Genomic DNA, 19,861 nt, shown 5'->3' on the forward strand with positions numbered 1-19,861 from the left:
CACATCGATTCACAGCCCGTGCTAATCTGTCGTTAATCATTCTTTGATCCAATATTGAAGAAGGTATAATTTTGTTTTCTAGCGCCATCATTTGCAGATTATTGCCGACTAAAGTAAACATTATAAATAGTTCACATGGAAATCTAAGACCAAATTACATTGCCAGTGATAACTAACACACCATCAGGAAGAAATATTTTATACAAACTTGTATGAATTAAAGTGTGCCTCTTCTTGACAATCTCAGGCAAATAACACAATAAATGGGAGTGATTTTTTTTTTTTTTTCCTCCCAGCAGTACTTCAGTTGTGTGTTGATGACGTGTCCTCCAGCATCTCATTGTAAGTGCATTTTTTTCTGTCCCAATTTGTTAAATGTACCCACAAATTTTCACAATTACTTTACTCTCGCTTACTTCCTGTTTGAAACAGATGGTACTTTGTACGAGCAGCCTACAAATGTTTTCCAGTTCGGTCTGTTTTGTCTATTTGAAAATTAAAGAAAAGAAAAAAAAAACACAGGATGCTACAGAAGTGAAAAATGAAATCTGAAAGTTAGAGTTAATGACATTAAATGGATTATATATTTTGTTATTTTACATGCACTTTATTGTATGTCTTCTCATTTAAATATACAATACATTCCTAATGTAGTTTAAAGAGGTTGCAGATATACAGATATTTAAGCCCTTATATTATAAAAAGGAAAAAAAACTCAATATACATGATATAGAGCCCCAACAATGGTTTTGAAATTTTGTACTGCTATTCGAATGTGTTGAGTATCCATCATCCCCGATAGCTACTTCAATACATCCAACAATTCATCTTGAAAATCCAAATATCCCAGGATTCATTGTACCGATACAGAAAAATCATTTTCTGATTCTGTTGCTATGGTATTGTTTGATTTTAGGCCCAATATAAATTCCCAAATTGTGGTGTGAAAGTATAAGTAAAGTACATAAAGTGCTTTGTATTGATTTAGTAAAAACACAGTCAGTTTGAAACAATGTTTTTAATTTATTTATGAATTATTCATCACAGATGCTCCAACAGCTTACTCTGTGCTGTAATTATGTGACTTAACGTAAATATGAAGCTCCCAAATAGTTTGAGGATGAAAAAAGACTTTGAACACACCCCACAGCACAGGATAATTGCTCACGATAATCTTTTAGAGACATTCAGCTGCTGGGGCCTTTGCCAGCTTTTATCGGAAGGGGAAGAAAATGCTGAAACTCAGCCTGACTGACTTCGACCAATCATCATCTTGCCCTCCCTCTGCCCCCGTAGGCTCATAACATTTCACCCAGGGCAGGTATTGGTTTGTAGTAAAAGAAAAAAATGTGTAAAAATTACGATCACACGCCATCTAATCTTATGTAACACAGGAGCCATTGTGACTATCACTGTGCAAATTCATACGTCCAAGCCTCGCCGCGATTAGCAATGCAGATTTGTCTGATCTGACTCCTGATGCCACCATGGTTTTTATTTAGAAACTAGCTGTCCACAATGGCACCAGACAGGAGATTTGTGGTCCTGTGTAAGACACGAAAGCAGAGAGGATGAAGTACAGACACCAGTGACTACTTAGAGGCATGGCAGGCGAACAGCAGCTCCTCGCCAAGCTCAAGTCTTACTGAAGCTGCAGCACATTTGGTAGTCCTTAGGGTGCGTTCTGTCTTTGTCTAAGTGCAGGTTTTGATCTAGGAGTTCATTTGCAATCAGGAAGTCTCAGTCTTGTGTTTACACTAAGTCCATGTGATGATTTAATGCAAAGCAGTTTTACAGTGCTGTAATTTTTTTTTTTTTGTAGCTGAATCTGAGAGAGGTTGAAGTATTAAACCAGTGTGTTCAGTTCACTTGCGTGCACGCATAACAAAAGTCCCATTATTAAGAAAAAGACGTTCCATTTAATTGCAGCAGGTCCTGAAATTCATCATGATTGTATTCCTTCAGATCATTAAAAGTATCGGCTGGTGAAACTTTTCTGAAGCCTTAACATCCAAGTATAGGTTTTGCAGTTGTTGGCGCAAGCCTGAGCAGACTTTATTGGCTTCCAAAATACGAGTACTGTATGTGCACTATAATTTTCCTGCCACCTGTGTGAGATTGTTGCTGCCGCTGTTGTTGCACCACTGGGCCTGGCCAAAAGCCAGTAAACGCGCACTTCCTGGTCTGCACGGTGGAGCCACACAGCCGGCCAGCTCATATCCTCACCCAGGGAGACAGGACTATATATATATATATATATATATATATATATATATGGCTGGAGAGGAAATGTTAAATGAAGCTAATAATGAGCTGCTGAAAAGCAAAATGAGTAAAGAAAACCGTGGTGTTTATGATGTCAGCCATTCCTATCCATCATTATACTGAGGTAAAAAGAAAAAAAAAAGGAAAGTCACTATGACCAGTTTGAGGCATTCAAAATTTAAATTTTGAATGTTTTTCAGGTCGGAAGCAAAATAAAAATTAAATCAGGACTAATTTGAAAATTAGATAAGCAAACATTCACGCTTAGTGTAGATTGTCAAAATGATTTCTGATCTGATGCAGTTACAACACTTTTATGTTACAATGTACATTGAAATGAAGGGAAATCTCATGAATCCATTCCACATATAATTCATACAAAAACACCTTTTTTTCTCATAAAAGAAACATCACAATACACGATTGCACTTTATAAAATATACACTAGTAACGTGATTAAATTTTCTATCCATCCATTTTCTTTGTCGCTTATCCTCACGAGGGTCGCAGGGGTCACTGGAGCCTATCCCAGCTGTCAACAAGCAGGAGGCAGGGCAACACCCTGAACTGGTCGCTGGCCAATCGCAGATCACATAAAGACAAACAGTCGCACTCACAATCGCACTGAGGGGCAATTTTGAGTGTACCGTTAATGTTGCATGTTTTTGAGATGTGGGAGGAAACTGGAATGCCTAGAGAAAATCGACGCAGGCACGGGGAGAACATGCAAACTCCACACAGCCGAACTCTGGTCCTCAGAACTGTGAGGCCAACGCTTTACCACATGTTGCACCGTGCCACCGTGATTAAATTAAATGCAATGAATTAAACAGTTTGCACATCCTGATTTCATGGTTTAATTCAATGGGTGCCCTTCTGGTGTCTGTCCATTGGCCACAAGGGAGCAGTATATAACAGACATAGAAGCATCCATCCATTTTCTGAGCTGCTTATCCTCATAAGGGTCGTGGAAGTGCTGGAGCCTATCCCAGCTATCATCGCGCAGTATATAGTAATACATGCGAAGAAGACTTTTACAACTAACATACCCTGCAACCACTTACGTTCAAAAAAGTTATTTAAATGTATAGAACTACTGAGATAATGACGTCACTTTTTTTTTTAGCACATTGACGGCATTTACCTTTATGTGTTCGCATTAAGTTAGCGGACTTTTAGGCAATGTTATGTGCAAGAGGAAAACAATGAATTAAAATCCTAATTTACAAATGCGAAACCTCTAATATCCAGGCATTCACTGTACTACCATCCAAACAGGCCGCTCAGACATGTTTTCTGTCTGCCTTTCACAATTACGAGCTCTCCTTAACATTTTGTGCCGTGCCTCCAAGCTACTTTTAAGTATGTGGCATTGCTTCACAGGCATCTTCTAAACCACTTGCGGTGCCATCGCGGAGGACTTTCTGTATTGTGTATATACAAATGCTTCACAGAAGGAAAGTACCTTTATGCGTTTGTAATCTAATGAAGAACGTGGCTGCTTGGATCTAAACAGAAGTATCAGTGAAGCAAAGTATTCCTAGCGGCAATGGTAATACAGTATTTATCAACCATTCCCCATGTGAACATTTTATTCTGGAGATGAGAACATCAAGGGACTCATCTTCGGAACACCATGGATGCTTGAGATTAATACCATCATGTAAATGACTCAGGCAGCACGGTGTCGCAGCTGTAGATTGTTGGCCTCACAGTTCTGAAGTTCAGGGTTTGATCCCGGCCTTGGATGTGTGGAGTTTGCATGTTCTACCCCGTACATGCGTGGGTTTTGTGTTTACTGGCCACCAGGGATGTTGCGGGGTTAGTCTAGAAATGAATTACAACTCACAAACTATGCTTAATGTATTATTTAGTTTCCATTGATTTTTTTTTTTTTTTTTTTTTTTTCTTCCTCTTGTGCAACGTGTACTTTGATCGAAATGCTCACCATGGATGCCTTCACTAGATAATTCTTCTCATTGTGTGAGTCATAGTGGACGATTGTGTTTATTGTGTAAAGGGACATAATTTAGGTTAAAAAATTGTGTGTTAATATTCTGTGAAAGTACTGCAGTAGTTGATCAATCAGTATGATTTTCTACATATACAGTAATGGAACATTCTTGCTACGCCATGGCAACATCACTTTCTGGCTTCAAACCGTGGGTGAATGGGACCTTTTGTTTGCCTGCATTGATTTCCTCTGGGTGGAACTCGCCCTTGCAAGTGAACAGATTACTGCAATCCAAAACACTTCCAGTAATTTAAAGTAACTGAAGTTGTTAAAGTGAGGGAAAAAAGTGTTTGCTTTAGTAGAATCAATCCAGGATGACATGAAATGCAACCAAAAAAAAAAAAAAAAAACATAAATTTAATTGAAGCCCACTTGTCGAGTAATTATACTTATTTCAATTATACTACTGCAAACAGATTTTTTTTCTTCTCATATTTGAATGACTCACACTCACGATTTTCATCCTCCTGGACAAAATTCAAGCCCGATATAACTGCCAATGAAAATGTATTGATGCCAAGACAAAACTTGATCCATTCATCATCTTTAACCCTGCAGAATCCCAATTCTGCATATTTGAGGGAAGTCAGTCCATCAAACTGTCTACAACACGAACTCCAATCTTTACATCCTTCCTCTCCCCCAACAAGGCCTGACAGAAATATCGCACTCCACATTTGACCCCAAATGACATTCTTTTTAAGAATTTGAAAGTATTTCTCTTCTAAGGATGTGTGGGGGAGCGAACATATTTCTTTAATTACTGCTTAGTGATACATTAAGCAGGCGCTTTGATTTCCCGAGCACATATGTTCCTCAGAACACTGATGCATTGTCCCTAAAAGAGGGGTACAGCTTTTCACCATGGGGGCGAAGTGACATTGATGACTCATTGCTAGGGTGAGTTCATCAAGTGCTGATGTCGTCAATAAAAGCAAATATATAGTACCACCATTCTTGTACTCATGACTGAAGGTTAAATAAATGGAAAAGTAAAAGATGTAAAAGATATGGATGGGGAAAGTAGAAAATTGCACAAACTGTACGTGCAGATATACTACGTACATTTTCACTTATAGTGTAACTATAAAAATTATGAAAGACTGCCACTCGCGAAATAGAACCGCGTCCTTGGCTGAATTAAAAAAAAAGTCTATACGTACGCAATATCAACATAAATATTTGCACTATATTACCTACAGTAATTCAGCTTCTCTGGTCTCAACGATTTACAAGGAATAAGAAACTTAATTAACATGCTAGTTAAGTGGTTGTGGAATGCCAGAGAACCATCTATTGATATTCCTCCCCTCAAATATAAACAATATTCAATAATTAAATCCATCCATCCATTTTCTTAGCCGCTTATGCCCACAAGGGTCACAGGGAGTGCTGGAGCCTATCCCAGCTGCCAATGGACAGGAGGCGGGGTACACCCTGAACTGGGTGCCGCCCAATTGCAGGGCACATCGAGACAAACAGACGCACTCACAATCACACCTAGGGGAAATTAATGTTGCATGTTTTAAGGGTTGTGGGAGGAAACCGGAGTGCCCGGAGAAAACCCACACAGGCACGGGGAGAACATGCAAACTCCACGCAGGTGGGTCCGGGATTGAACCTGGGCTTTCCAGCTGATACGCCGTGCCACCCAACAATGCTTCAATATAAGAAAAGTAAAACAAACTGTATTGAAATGGAATCCACCGTGCCTCAATAATGAAATAAGTAAATTATTCACATTCTTAATGGTCATGTGGAGAGAGGAGAAAAAAAACATAGTTTAACTTTAATGATGAAATGGTGTAATTACAGTTGTCACAAATGTGCCTCATGCAAGTTTTTTTCAACCCTCACACCATAGTTAACAGTTAAAGTAATGTAAATCATGTCGTGATGAGCAGCAAATTTGTTTTAGATGTTAATGTAATTTCTTTGAGCAGTCCTTCCAGGACGCATGGATTGACTTTGTGATTCTCTGTTGTTTTGCAATTTGATGAATGACATCAACGTGAATGCACATTAATTTATTAAAGATCCCCAAACAAACCGATAGAGGTGACACAGACAGGCGTTTAGCTGTTTTGCAGCAAGTTTAATGAACCGTGGTTCTGCATGCATGTCATTCATCATCGTTCCTGCTAGCTCATTGCAAATACATCATTTGTTTGGAAGTCAATTCAAAGATTTAAAAAAAAAAAAACATTTGACTCATTTGTCAGCTCTGTAATCTTCAACATTGGCGTCCAGAAAGTATTTAGAATTTCTGATTCAAAGCAATTTCACTGCAAAAATGGCCATTACGTGTGTATTATTTACTGTGATAGGATAATGCCAGTCAGAATGTTGTTCTGAATCCATACACTACAGGACGCCACTTGGGCCTTCCTCAAAGCAAACACTGATCGGAAGCAAAAAAAAAAAAAAAAAAAAGAAATAAATGCTCCCTTCCTTTTGCCTCTCCCAGTCGTCTTTCCTCAGGATACTAGTAACATCCCATATGGAAGCCATCAGGCAAGCATATGCTAATAACAATGCGGCTACGGGTTTAATAAAAAGGAATGGAACGAATTATGGCCCTGTCCCAGTCAGAGCCATCATGTACTGCAACGCATTAAGCGTGGCCTTGGCAACTCTCTGCTCAGACTGGGAGGGATGACGGCGAGAGGAATGTAGGTGGGTGCCAGGCTTCCACGTATTAACCAGTCAGTCCCCTGTGGGCTTCCATGCTGCATGTACACAGAAGGAACACACAGCGAGATGTCACGGGAGGAAGCCTGTGGGCAGCACGGGGCAGGCTCCACTGGGGATGAAGCAACAGCAACAGTGCTTCGACTTCGAACATTGATTTGATTCTTGATTAAAATGGAAGGAGAGTTTTTGCAGTTTTTTTTTTTCACGAGAGAGTGCCTGGGGTACATTAACAGACAAGATCCCACAGTGAGACTGCGTGTGTGGGATAGCTACCTTTTTGTGGTTTCTTCGAGTCCGATCCAAGAGAATTTCACAAGATTCCATACAAAAAGTATTGCACATTTAAAAATGTCTGTTCTGATTACATTGTTCAATTTTTAAATAATGGCCTCCTCAAAGTCTTGAAATTATGTCAAGGGAAAGTTTTTCAATGCCAGACGTTCATCCACAATAACCTTTTTTTTCTTTTTTTTTATTACCTCACGTTATTACTATTTGTACAATTTACTATCAAATGCCAGGAAAAACTATTTTGTATATAACACATGCAAAGGCAAATTAATTTCAAATAAAATTTAAAAAGTACATATTTTAATTCAATTGTTTTTATTTTGGCATTATATCATGCTGTCATAATGCCAAAATAAAAACAATTGAATTAGGATGCAATTCATTAAAACCTGAGTAATTTGTCTTAAAAAATTAGGAAAAAATAAGTGCTACCGCTGTTATGGTGGAGCAACTGATTAGGGTATTGGCCTCACAGTTCTAAGGACTGGGGTTCAAATCCCAGCCCCGCCTGAGTGTTCCATGTTCTCCCCGTGCGCATCCCAAAAATTAATTATAATTTTATTGCATTAAAATCAAAAGCCTTTAAGTGTGATTGTGACTGTTGTTTGTCTGAAACAACCGCATTTTTTACATTTTTCATTTAGTGTACTATCTTAATGCAAAAATAAAAACTGCAAACAAAAAGGGCTTACGAAAAACATAGGTGTCTCAGTGCTTCAACATTTTAAGCAACGGCTATTTCAATGCAAATTTTATTTGAGCACAACTATATAACAATACATACACATACATGCACAGTATTTATACTGTATACTTTCTGTATTGCCAACTGGGAGCAAATTAGGGTTCAGCGTCTTTCCCAAGGATACTTTGACATGTGGACAGCTGTCGCCAGGATTTGGAGAATCACGGGAAAAGCTGCTTTACCTACTGAGTCACAAACAATCCAGACACATATGTGCAGAACAATATTCAATTATAGTGCATTACAATTAAGAATTTCTTTTTTCAGAACAAAATTCCTTCCACGAGACAGGCTGATCTATTAAAATGTTCGATTGATCCTCTTGAATAAGGTTTTTTGGCTACTCTGTGTAAGGCTTTCCTATCCAATCCTTATGTAGTGTCTTTTATAGGGATCCAATACGTGTGATTATTGTGAAAACATAGGCAGCCAAATCAAATGCACTGTTGCGTCCAATCATTTTCATTTTCATAATTGCACATCGCTGTCGTTGACATTTCACCTCCGCATGCCAACTCTCTTGGAGGTCTCAACCCATTGAAGACCACCACTGAGTTTACCTCCAGCCAGCGGCATGCTTCACGAACATCAAGCTTGTCAATGAAATGTCAGTCAAGTTCAATTTAGTGACTTCAGGAGGAGAAGAGGACACAAGTGTAGGGAGGAGTCGGCGGTGGTGCAAGTTGTTGCCGGGTGTGCACGTGCCCATCCCAAATCTCATCTCTCAATGCGGGGGCACGCCCGTTGGATCAGCTGCAAGCCTCAGAGAGCATATTTTAGGTCAGACCTACAGCATGGAGGGAATCTAAACAGTTCCATCAGGACAAGAGCACTATCTATTAAGTAAAATTTCATGACCTGTATGTCACTGTTTCAGCTCCTGTCCGTGATTACTTACGTCTGTTGTGGAAGCAAACTTATACTTGGCCTGTGACTGTGTAAACTTTTTTTTTAACTGCTTTCGATGACTTGAGTGTGAGCACACCAGGAGCTTGCTGTCTTCATCTCTGTCTCCCATTAAACGTGCAAACATCTGCTACATTTGGATTAGAGGATTTGCCCCCTCCAGCTATTTGTTATCGGTCATTTATTTTGACCCCAAAGTCGTTTTCCCCTCCATTTTCTGTGACGTCATGCTCTGGACCACCGGAGTCGGACTTCTGCTCCTTCACTCTGGATACCTGAACAAAAAAATGCTACTGCTGCTGCTCCATAACTATTTCTCAAAAGCGCTTGATAAATGTGTAAACAGATCTGAGTGAGTGCTCGTGTAATGCTGATATAGTCGCCTTGTAATTGATTTCCCACAGAGCTCAGTGGTCAGATCGATAACTTAGGCTGTGACGTGCTTGTTATAAAATGCCAAAGCAGGCAAGGCTACATTTATGTTTAAAAAAAAAAAAAAAAAAAAAACATGCATTAACTCGCCTGCAGGTGCACGCATGGCTGCTTGTGGCGCACGGACACCCAAATCACATACAGATGCTTACCATCCTCGTAATTGCGGTTCCATCAATATCATATTACCCATAGCTTTAGCTGCCTATTGATCAATCCTACAGCTGCTGGTCATGTGTTGGTTACGATATGCTCCATTACCTGAGCTCAGATTGGGAATGGTGGAAAGTATGCATGATGGGTGGGTTTGGGTGCCTGAGGCTGTTTGAGTGATTATGATGCAGGCTGCGCATTGATCCAAAAGACTGTCGAGTGTTCCTGGTGCAGATGGACACCTTATGGCACGAGCAGCACGTTAGGGTTGGCTATATAGATTAAGGTGGAACCAGTATGGATTTTTAGAGGCCGGCACTAAAAGTGATGTTTTGATGTGTATACATTCAAATATCAATAACCATTTCAGGTATAATTCATGTTCAATACTTCACTATGCAGTGTGTTGTAAATTCCAATTATTACATCTATCAATACTGACAACTACGCTAGTGGGTAGCAAACAATAATTATAAATATCAGTAGACTTGCAACACGTTAACATTTATATTGCATGTGCAGCCTTAAAACCCAGATGCAGCTGGTATAGGCTTCAATGGGTTTTTTCTTTCATTGTTGTTTGTTAAATTTTTGTTTTGCGTATTTTTGCTAACAAATCACTTCACTAAGAAGAATCCAGGGGAGTAGGATATTCCCACTTTGGTTCTAGAGGTAGTTGCGGGGCAGAAAGAAGACTCTGGATTGAATTCTTTGTTGCCTCAAGGGAGAAGCCGACCATCTTCTGTTTAAAAATATGTTTGAAAAAAACCCCTCCCTTGATTCACGTCTGGAAACAGTAAATCAGCGATTGATTCTTCCTGCATGTCCCCATCATCTGATTTACTCATTTGGACTCGCACAAATTGTCTTGCGATCGGGTCGACTTGTCCGCAACCTTCTCCACAATTTCACTGCACCCATTACAGAAGGATGTAGTTTGCAAGTATGGGAAGCTAAACAAAAAGGAGTTTGGGCTATAATTGGAGCATCTTTTTGTCCGGGTGTGGGTCAATAACTTGTGGTTGCCAAAGGCAATGCCAACCTGGCAACCTCACTTGTTCCTCAATAATAATATAAACAGTATTTATTCCAAACATTAAACCGTATTGTTTTAAAAATCTGCTTATCACGTAAGTAGGCATACAGTATGTTGTTAAAATTAGGAAATCAAAGTGTTGAACTAAATCATAATCAGTCAAGCAGTGTTTTTATTAAACTGAAAAGACTGGTCAGAGACTGGGGATGGCTAGGATGTGGCTTGTGGATCAGACTTTGCCCAAGTCTGATTTAACTCTTAATTTAGACTTCTCTCCCATTAGAGCACAGACATTCACCAAGGCCAAACATTCTGAAACATGTCTGTATGATTTGTTTGATTATGCAAGGTTGTTCAACTCTTGCCCATAAGTGTAGCGGTACGTGCTAAATCTGGTCTGTCTCTGTAGATCCTGGCCCCAAATGTAAGTGAACCATAAGGGGGTAAATAAAAGAGAGAAGATATTATTACATGCACATCTTTAGTTTGGATGCTTCTCAAAATGTCGTGGGCTAGGAACAAGAAGTTAAAGTTGAAAATTGATCATGTTTTTTTTTTCTTTTTTGTGTTCGCCTGCAACCAAATAAAATCCTCTCACGTTTGTGTTTTGGGAGTTTGCCTGAGACACTTGTGTAACAGTAAGTAAAACTTGAGGCAAAGACAAGTCATCATCATTAGGAATGGGAAAATTTACTAAATAACACAATTTTTTATTTTGTGCAAAATAAAAATACATTTGCATCTTTTTTTCATTATGGTTGCTGTTTCAGCTCAAACCAAGCATAAGTCCACGTACCTCAATGTAACGGGCGTGTTGGGGAAAATAAATATTTGCTCATTATGGTTGATTAACAATATGATAATTGTGGCAGATGACTACTAATTCTGACTACATTGTCAGTGAATTCATATCATGCGACTTTGATTTTATTTATAAACTCTTCAATTGGAGACGTGCATGATGACCACATCTGTTTGTAGTTAGTATAGGGATCTTCTATTTCAGCCCATGTGTTTCCTGTCATGGAGTGAAAGGAAAAGAAAGATGGAAAATGTGTGTGGCCAGTAATTTCTATTTTTCTTGGGAACGTCTTGTCTCCTGTCTCCCCTCTGATGTTCAGGTCTGACCTGAAGACTGGATTAATTCCCGCTCCTTCTGCCCCGATATTCAGTCGGATTGCCGTCCATCCCGTGTTTTTGATCCCATTCATCACACTTGTCTTTTACTTTCAGCATACATCCACTTGTATGCTCTCTCAGTGTGGGAGACTGTAAATCTCGGCATGCTCTGCGCCTATGATGAAGCACTGTAAATCTCCGACCTTCTTGCAGCTCCTCAATAAAATGTCCCGTTGCTAAATAATGAAACTTGGGGATGTATTCTGGTCTTCTGTCAGGTCCTGGAGGGATGCGATGGGGATATTCTTCCCATCTATGGCTCCAATGAGGGAATTAAGTGTAGCCTGGCTTCCAGCAGTGTACACAGGAAGAGGACATTGTCCAATCTACTGGGGGCATTGCCGGAGATAATAAAGCTTGATGGTATTTTCTCATACTGACAGATAATATTTTCTCACACTCAACTGTTGAAAGTCAGGGAGGACAGGGAGTCTCTATGAAGAAAACACTGACCATGAGTAAAACTTGTTTTGGCAGCCCACTGGATGAATTGCAACTGATTCAACATTGCAGATCGATTCTAATGTGAATCACGTTGTTAAGCGTTTTAAATATAAAATGTGCCCTGCAAATAATTACGGACCGATTTTGATGGAATGTATAATATATATAAATAATGATATCAACAGCAACACTCTTATGGTGCTTAAAATATGATTACTTCATTTCGTGTGAGTAATGTTGCCCACTCAGGCTGCTCATCCTGAACGTTGGATCCCTCCATCTGTGATTTCTTCCAAGGTTTCTTCCTTTTTTTTTCTTCCTTTCCTTTCGTTTATTTTTTTTCGGTGAAGTGTGGGCTTGTGAAACCCTCAGAGACTCTTTAGTGATTAAGGTTTATACAGTTTACTGTAAATTAACTTCACTTGTCAGTAAAATGCCGAGAAAATAGCATTGACTAAAATTATGATAATGATGGCCAAAACCCTTAAAATACTTACAGAATTATAAAATTTGTTGGAATCTGTCACTCTCAGTGTATTTTAGATTAATACACAAAGTAGCAAATCAATTCTCGAGTCACAAAAAATGCGGGCGGAGTTTAGAATAGGAATATTAGAATTTCCTCAGTGTCGTTTTGCTCTCATCTGAAAGGCGATCACGTCCCTTAAGAGTTCCTCCTCAATGGGTGGAAGGGGAAACTTTGTCCTCGCTAAGTGACTGAGTCCTCGGAGAGGGACTGGCGACAGAGGAGAGGAGAGGAGACTCCCCTGACATCTGTTATGTGGACTGGCATCTAATTTTTCTGTTGCAGAGGGCAAAACAAAGGATGGGAGGTGAAGGGGAAGCATCCCGTTAGAAGGAAGGAAGCGTCTTTACCCATGTGCTGAAGTCCCTTTTAAACAGGAAACCTAATATACGGATGTTAGGTTACCTTTAGGATGAAACGAGTGGGAGCTGTTTTAAGATGAGATTGTGTGGCGAGTAAACAATGCATTTCTTTTGGAGTGGCACCGAGTAGCGCAACAGCCTCAACACAGTCCAGATAATCCGAATTTGGATGATTCCCTTCGCAGACATTCACCTTCTGAATGTGCCAGAATTTTGTCAGTATGATTCATGATTCACCGAGAAACTAATTAAAATTGAAGAATGACCTGTGGCAGATGTTAACAACTACTGCTACTGCTGCTACTACTGCTAATAATAATAATTATTGTTTTAATAAAATGATCACACATGTATCTAGAACCCCTCCACATACCTTTAGTAATATTCATAGATAACATTGATTTTAGCAAATGTGTTTTTGTCAACACGCTGAGCCAGTGGTTTCCAAACTTTTTACACTAAATACAGCCAAAGAATATACTTACTCGTAGCTCTCCAAGTACCACAATAATGACGAATATTCAAATACAGTAGCGGTGTAGTCCAAAGTATACACCAAAGACGAAGCAGAGGTTTTATTCCTAAAAACTATAGCTCTATTTATTATTGTAAGGCAACTTTGATATCATACACAGTTTGAACATTAACTTAAAAATTAGTGAGGTGGGAAATGCTACTTCATTCAGTTAAAATGTATTGCATACAAAAGTTATTTAAAAACACTTAAATGTTATAAAAAAGTTGTTAAATATGAAAGGCAAATGTATTCCATTATACTAATCATTTATAAGTTATTATAATGTATTTATAAACTGAACTGTGTTTTTAAAAAGTGCTGCATGTGAAATGTAAAAAAAAAAAAAAAGGTACCAGAATGCACATGGAAAGTAAAGAAACTGACCGACAGTAAAAAAAACAAACAAAAAACATGCTGTCTCCATACTGTTGCTATGTCTCATTTTAATTTGTTACATTTCATTGCATATTTCAAAACTTGTAAATGTTTTATTTGTAGTTAATTCAGTTTTCACATACCACAATGGAGAGCCCATGTACCGCTAACGTTACTTCTACCACACAATCACTGAGTTATGAAAAAAAAGAAGAAAAAAAAGCTGAACCAACATAATTGTCAGAGTCAATGTTTCATTCATTTTATTCCATGTAATTCTACTATAATGACAATCCACCAAGGAACAACAACAAAAAATGTGGTGGTAAATTCTCTTCTCTTGGTATTACAGTGTAATATTTCTATTTAAGTGTTTTTGATGGAACAAGATATATGTATTTTGGAGTTACAGTATTTTGCTTCCCATATTTAACTTCAAGCTCAAACTAAAAGGGTTGACTGAAACCTTTTTTACGTGTATTACTTTATGCAAAATGTTTTCCAATTTAACTAATTAGCATGATTCAATATAAAAGAAGGGTCCCCATTCTCCTGCATATAAGACTTTTACCCTGTCCAAGAAATTGTTATGCACTTGCCATGCACTTTGGGGGTCAGAGTTCATCTGTAGATATCCTCCACAGAGGTCAGCTTCATTAGGTGTTAATGATCCTCCCTGAGGCAAGTTGTCGGGCGTGCTCACTTCACTTCTCGGGCGACTCTTTTTTTTTTTTTTTCTTTTACATCTTTGATGACAACCCGTTTCCAAGCATCAATAACACATTGAACCCGTTCTTCAAATCAGCTTTTCTTTTTGTTCGCCTGGCCACTTTTCTCCCCTCTTTCCCCGAAATGTAAATTCAGCGAACCACCAAACATGTTGCAGCCGAAGCAACGCGAATCCTCATTTGAACTGGCGCGCGCGGAACGCTGCAATCAACGAGACGGCCCGTTCATTTACCAAGCTGTCAGCAGGAGAGCGCTCAAATGGAAAGTAGAATATACAAGCATGCAGCACAGGGATTTGGAAGTATTCCCAGTAATTATTGTATCATATGAGTCTCCGTTGCTGCCTTGATCTGCCAGGTTTAGAGGAAATGCGGGTGCAAATCTTCCACCCTTTGCAGGCGGGAATTTGCTCCAGAAGCCAGACCCAATCGCAGAAAGTAAACCAGTTTGACTTTGAAACCAATTAAAATGGTGCCTCTTCAAGTACAGTCGGACGCATGATTAAGCCAATCTCATGGCGTGTAATTTGCTCGCCATTCAGGAAGCTATAATAAATAGACAGCAGCAGGAATGAGGGATTAAAGGTTTTATTTTTGAAGTTATGGACTTGAATTGATTCCAATTCCACTTGTGAGCTAAGTTGGAAGCTATGCGATGCCGTCGGATGAGAATTTGAGCTGATGACTCAAGCCCTTCCATTACTGTCCCGACGACGCAGATACATGTTGTCATGCGTGTTTGCCAACAATCCCGCCACGATGAAAGAATTGTTTCAATCTGTCCATGAGTCCAGATATTCGGCTTCCAGAGGTTTAGCCATAAATTTGATGATTTGAATGTGTGAGCCGGTGTGTTTGCGGTAGAAAATAAGCAAAATTATGGCTTTAGGGCAGATGTGGGCGAACTTTTACACTCAAGGGCCACATTTCAGTTTTAATGCAGAAAATTGGGCCAGGTCTTTTGTACAAGAGTTAAAAATCTAAAATGATTATATAAAATACTTCATTTGAATCACAAACAAGAAACCATTCTTATATCCTACATAATCACTGAAGTGGAGTAATGAATAAAAAATTTGAATCTACATGTTAAATTGGTGATTTTACAAAAAGTGGTGCCATATACAGCAGCATGGTGGCACAGCTGGTAAAGCGTTGACCTCACAGTTCTGAGGTCTCGGGTTCAATCCCGTGTGGAGTTTGCATGTTTTCCCCGTGCCTGCGTGGGTTTCCTTCGGGCACTCCGGTTTCCTCCCACATCCCAAAAACATGCAACCTTAATTGGACACTCTAAATTAACCCCTAGGTGTGATTGTGAGTGCGGATGTTTGTCTCCATGTGCCCTGCGATTGGCTGGAAACCACTTCAGGGTGTACCCCGCCTCCTGCCCGTTGACAGCTGGGATAGGCTCCAGCACTCCCCGTGACCCTCGTAAGGATAAGCATTTAAGATAATGGATGGATGGATGGATGGATGGGTGCCATATACGAGTTACCTAACTTGTGACTGTACAAGCTTTCATTTGCCCAAGCATCTGCTTTGACTTGTGAGCTAGGATATAAACTGTAAACTCAATTTGACACACTTCCACAAAATAAACGGAACTCTGAAGACAAAACATGTTACAGATTTAAAATTCCATGTGGCACAATAAAGTGATCAATCGGACTTTACTCTTTTACTGTTTGTCATTATGGGCATGAGGACCTTGCTTTTCATCAATCAATACAATGACATTTTGGTTGGCAGTATAATTGATGAAATCCCATTTTACAAAGCGAAAAATTTTTTTTAGCTGACAGAAATCTGATGACAATCTGCAGTAAAGTCCCATAAACAGTTATGCAATTTCCTCCATAATCATTCACTGCATATTCGGTCAAAACATGTTGCTGCTGACAATTGGATATTACCTTTCCCAGTTTAACAGTTTGAAAATAACTCCTTATGAGCTGTTAATGGAGGGGTCAAATGACCGTAGGTGACCCCTCATGGTGGAATGCTTCATAACCTCTGACCTGTTTGACAGGCCACTGAGGCTGATCGTGACCCCCACGGAGAGTGGCCAGTGTCAGAACGGAATGGTACACAGTTGTTCAACGCCTGCTGTTTGGGCTGTGAGGACGCATCTGGTGAACCTTGGGACTTTTTCCACTATGTAGTCCCCCCCCCCTTTTTTTTTTTTTTTTTTTTTGCCCTGAACGGATGTCCTCACATCGCCACATTTGCAAGCTGTCAAGTGCATGCCAAAGCAACAGGTGGTGCTGTTACCCCGAGTCTTAAGGACACGTCAACCAATCAGAAATTTCCAAGGAAGTCATTTTCTGTAAAAGGCTCATTAGCAATCACGGTAATTTGAGGAGAAGTGGAATCACATGTTTGAGGTTACGAGCGAGGGCGGCTATGGACAAGTGGTTAGGAAATCCGGCCCATCAGCGAAAGGCGACAGGCTCAATTTCCCCAACCGCTTGAGGACAAATGTACTGTAAATCCTATACATCTTCTTCAATCATAAAATCATTTTATTTGACACCCAAATAAAAGTTGCTGATTGTCAAAAAAAACATGCTTATGTGATGCAAAATGCATCTAAATAAATAGTCGGTATCATTTTACTCCAGTGTGATGGATGCAGCTGACCTCCACTGTTGGGCACACACACATGGTGCACAGGAGTTTCAGTGTAGCATCAACAAAGCAGCTATTAGGGATGACGCCAGAGCTTTATGGTAGAAAGGCTCTGCTCTGCAGGCCTGGAACTCAACCATCTTGTTTATATATCAATATAGTCAGGCCTCACTAATGTCAGTCTGATGTTGAATGAGGGATTTTCTGCTTTCTGGTAGCAATCGTTCATTGATGGCTAACCCTCTGGAGTCCATGTGGACCCCGAAGTTCCTCTCTACCTGAATAGTAGGTTTTCACCTTAATAATACATTTTGGAGAATTCTCTGCTACCAATTTCACATTTTCTTCCATTTAACTCCTTGTTTATATATATATATATATATATATATATACGCACACACGTGCGCACACTTTAGTTTTAAAAAGTAAATATCTTTCAGCAATGTTACATACTGTTTCATCATACTACTGTAATTACAAAATACCTGAGATGATGACAAATGTTAAATTCTGTCTACACTAGCTGCAAATGCATTTTTCAAATGTAGCGTATTTATTTGCAAAACGATTTTTGATAAAATACTGAAAGTACATTAAAAAAATGTTCAGTATGACCGGCAAAAGGCCCAAAATTGGGCTTTAGAAAGTCTTGGTGTGAATTTGCAATTCAAGCAATTTGTGATGATGAAGGATTTCATTGTATTACTAAATTTTCAGAAAGCAGTGGTTCCAAGGACCACTTCTAAAATACTACGATATTAAAATACAGTCATGTAGTAGGCCCAAATGTTAAAAACAACGCAGAGGTTTAATTCCGAAATGTTATTAAATATTACTGTCAATTCCACTGTAACAATTTGAACAATGTTTCATCCATCCATCCACCCATTTTCTTAGCTGCTTATCCTCACAAGAGTTGCGGGAGTGCTGGAGCCTATCCCAGCTGTCAACGAGCAGGAGGTGGGGTACACCCTTAACTGGTTGCCAGCCAATCGCAGGGCACGTAGAGACAAACAATCGCAGTCACAATCACACCTAGGGGCAATTTAGACTGTCCAATTTATGTTGCATGTTTTTGGGATGTGGGAGGAAACCAGAGTGCTGGAGAAAACCCACTCAGGCACGGAGAGAAAATGAAAATTCCACACAGGCGGGTCCGTGATCAAACCCGGGACCTTAGAACTGTGAGACCAACAATGCTTCAGTATAAGAAAATTAAAACAAACTGTATTGAAATTTAAATATAAGATACTTCACATAAAAGTTAAATAGATTTACATTTTTGAAAGACACTGTTCTCAAGGAATGAATGTGTAATCGTAAATTAAATAAAGATTTAATTCATTGATTCTTTTGTGTACCACTACTGGTACCCATATCACACTTTAGGAATTACTGATATAACAGCGTATGCATGTAGGCGTAGACGCCAGAGTGACCATGAAAGTATTGAAATGAAAAAAAAATCTACATCAATCGACTTGTGAGTGTTAGGCGCTGAATCGATCGCATGTGCGCAAGGTACACTATATTAAGTGTTAAATGATATTCCACAAATTTAAAATGGCAACCTATGCTTGACCCTTGAGCTAAATCAAAGCGACAGTTCGACGTGGTACAGATAAGCACAGCCTCACTGCTTATAAACTAAAGAGGACCTTATTGATCGATGCCGTTTCCCTGCAGTGGAGGTCCTGACTCAGCCGAGGATGCAATTTTAATGCATTTAATTGGAATTCAAGTGTGGAGGGTTGCCTATTTGTCTCTGAGGATCAAGAATGCATTTGTGTGTGCGCGCCGACTACGCAATGTGACTCCATTAACCAGTCGGGGGTATTGGTCTGCAGTTTATGATGACCAGGCTCGCAGGTCAAACAGGTCAAGGGAAGGGGTAGCGGGGTGAAGATGTCAAAGATCGCCGTCCCCTTGGAAGTTTCTCCAATCAGCTTCGCCATATTGATTGCTGAGACATCAGAAAGGCACTGACCAGTGTTAACCTCAAATTTAGAACCGACCCTTTTCCCGCACACTTGTGCAAGCTACTGACTGAGCACTCATTTATAAAGGTATGCCATATTTTCATTGGCTATCAGGGAGCCAAAACAGTCAAGTTTATAAAGTAAAACGAGCTTCCCTAAGAGAAACGAGATATATACTCTTATTAGGTGCGTTTTTGTTATGTCTACTGATTGTAATGTGTTCTGTTTTGGTAACACTGGGATGATGTCTTCAGAGAAAAAAAGCAGCAAGGCCACAAATGAAACATAGTCTTATAGCATTAGTATCATTATTTTTTGTTCTTGATATTTTGGTGGAGTTGTCATTTTTTCCTTCAAAATATTACTTTTTTTTGTTCTTTTTTTTCTATACAATGTGGCTCTAATACTTCTATTATAAACATTTTTTGAAGTGGGCTGTAGTAAGGCTAAATCAAAACCAATGAACCCACATTAATGACGGCGACCCACTGGTAGTTCACATTTATGATTTTTTGCGGGAGAAATCAATAACATAGTGTTTCACAAAGATGAATATCATAAAGTAATCATGTAATTCAAGGTAATTT

This window comes from Syngnathoides biaculeatus, chromosome 22 (genome assembly GCF_019802595.1).
Source record: "Syngnathoides biaculeatus isolate LvHL_M chromosome 22, ASM1980259v1, whole genome shotgun sequence".
Taxonomy (NCBI): Eukaryota; Metazoa; Chordata; class Actinopteri; order Syngnathiformes; family Syngnathidae; genus Syngnathoides; species Syngnathoides biaculeatus.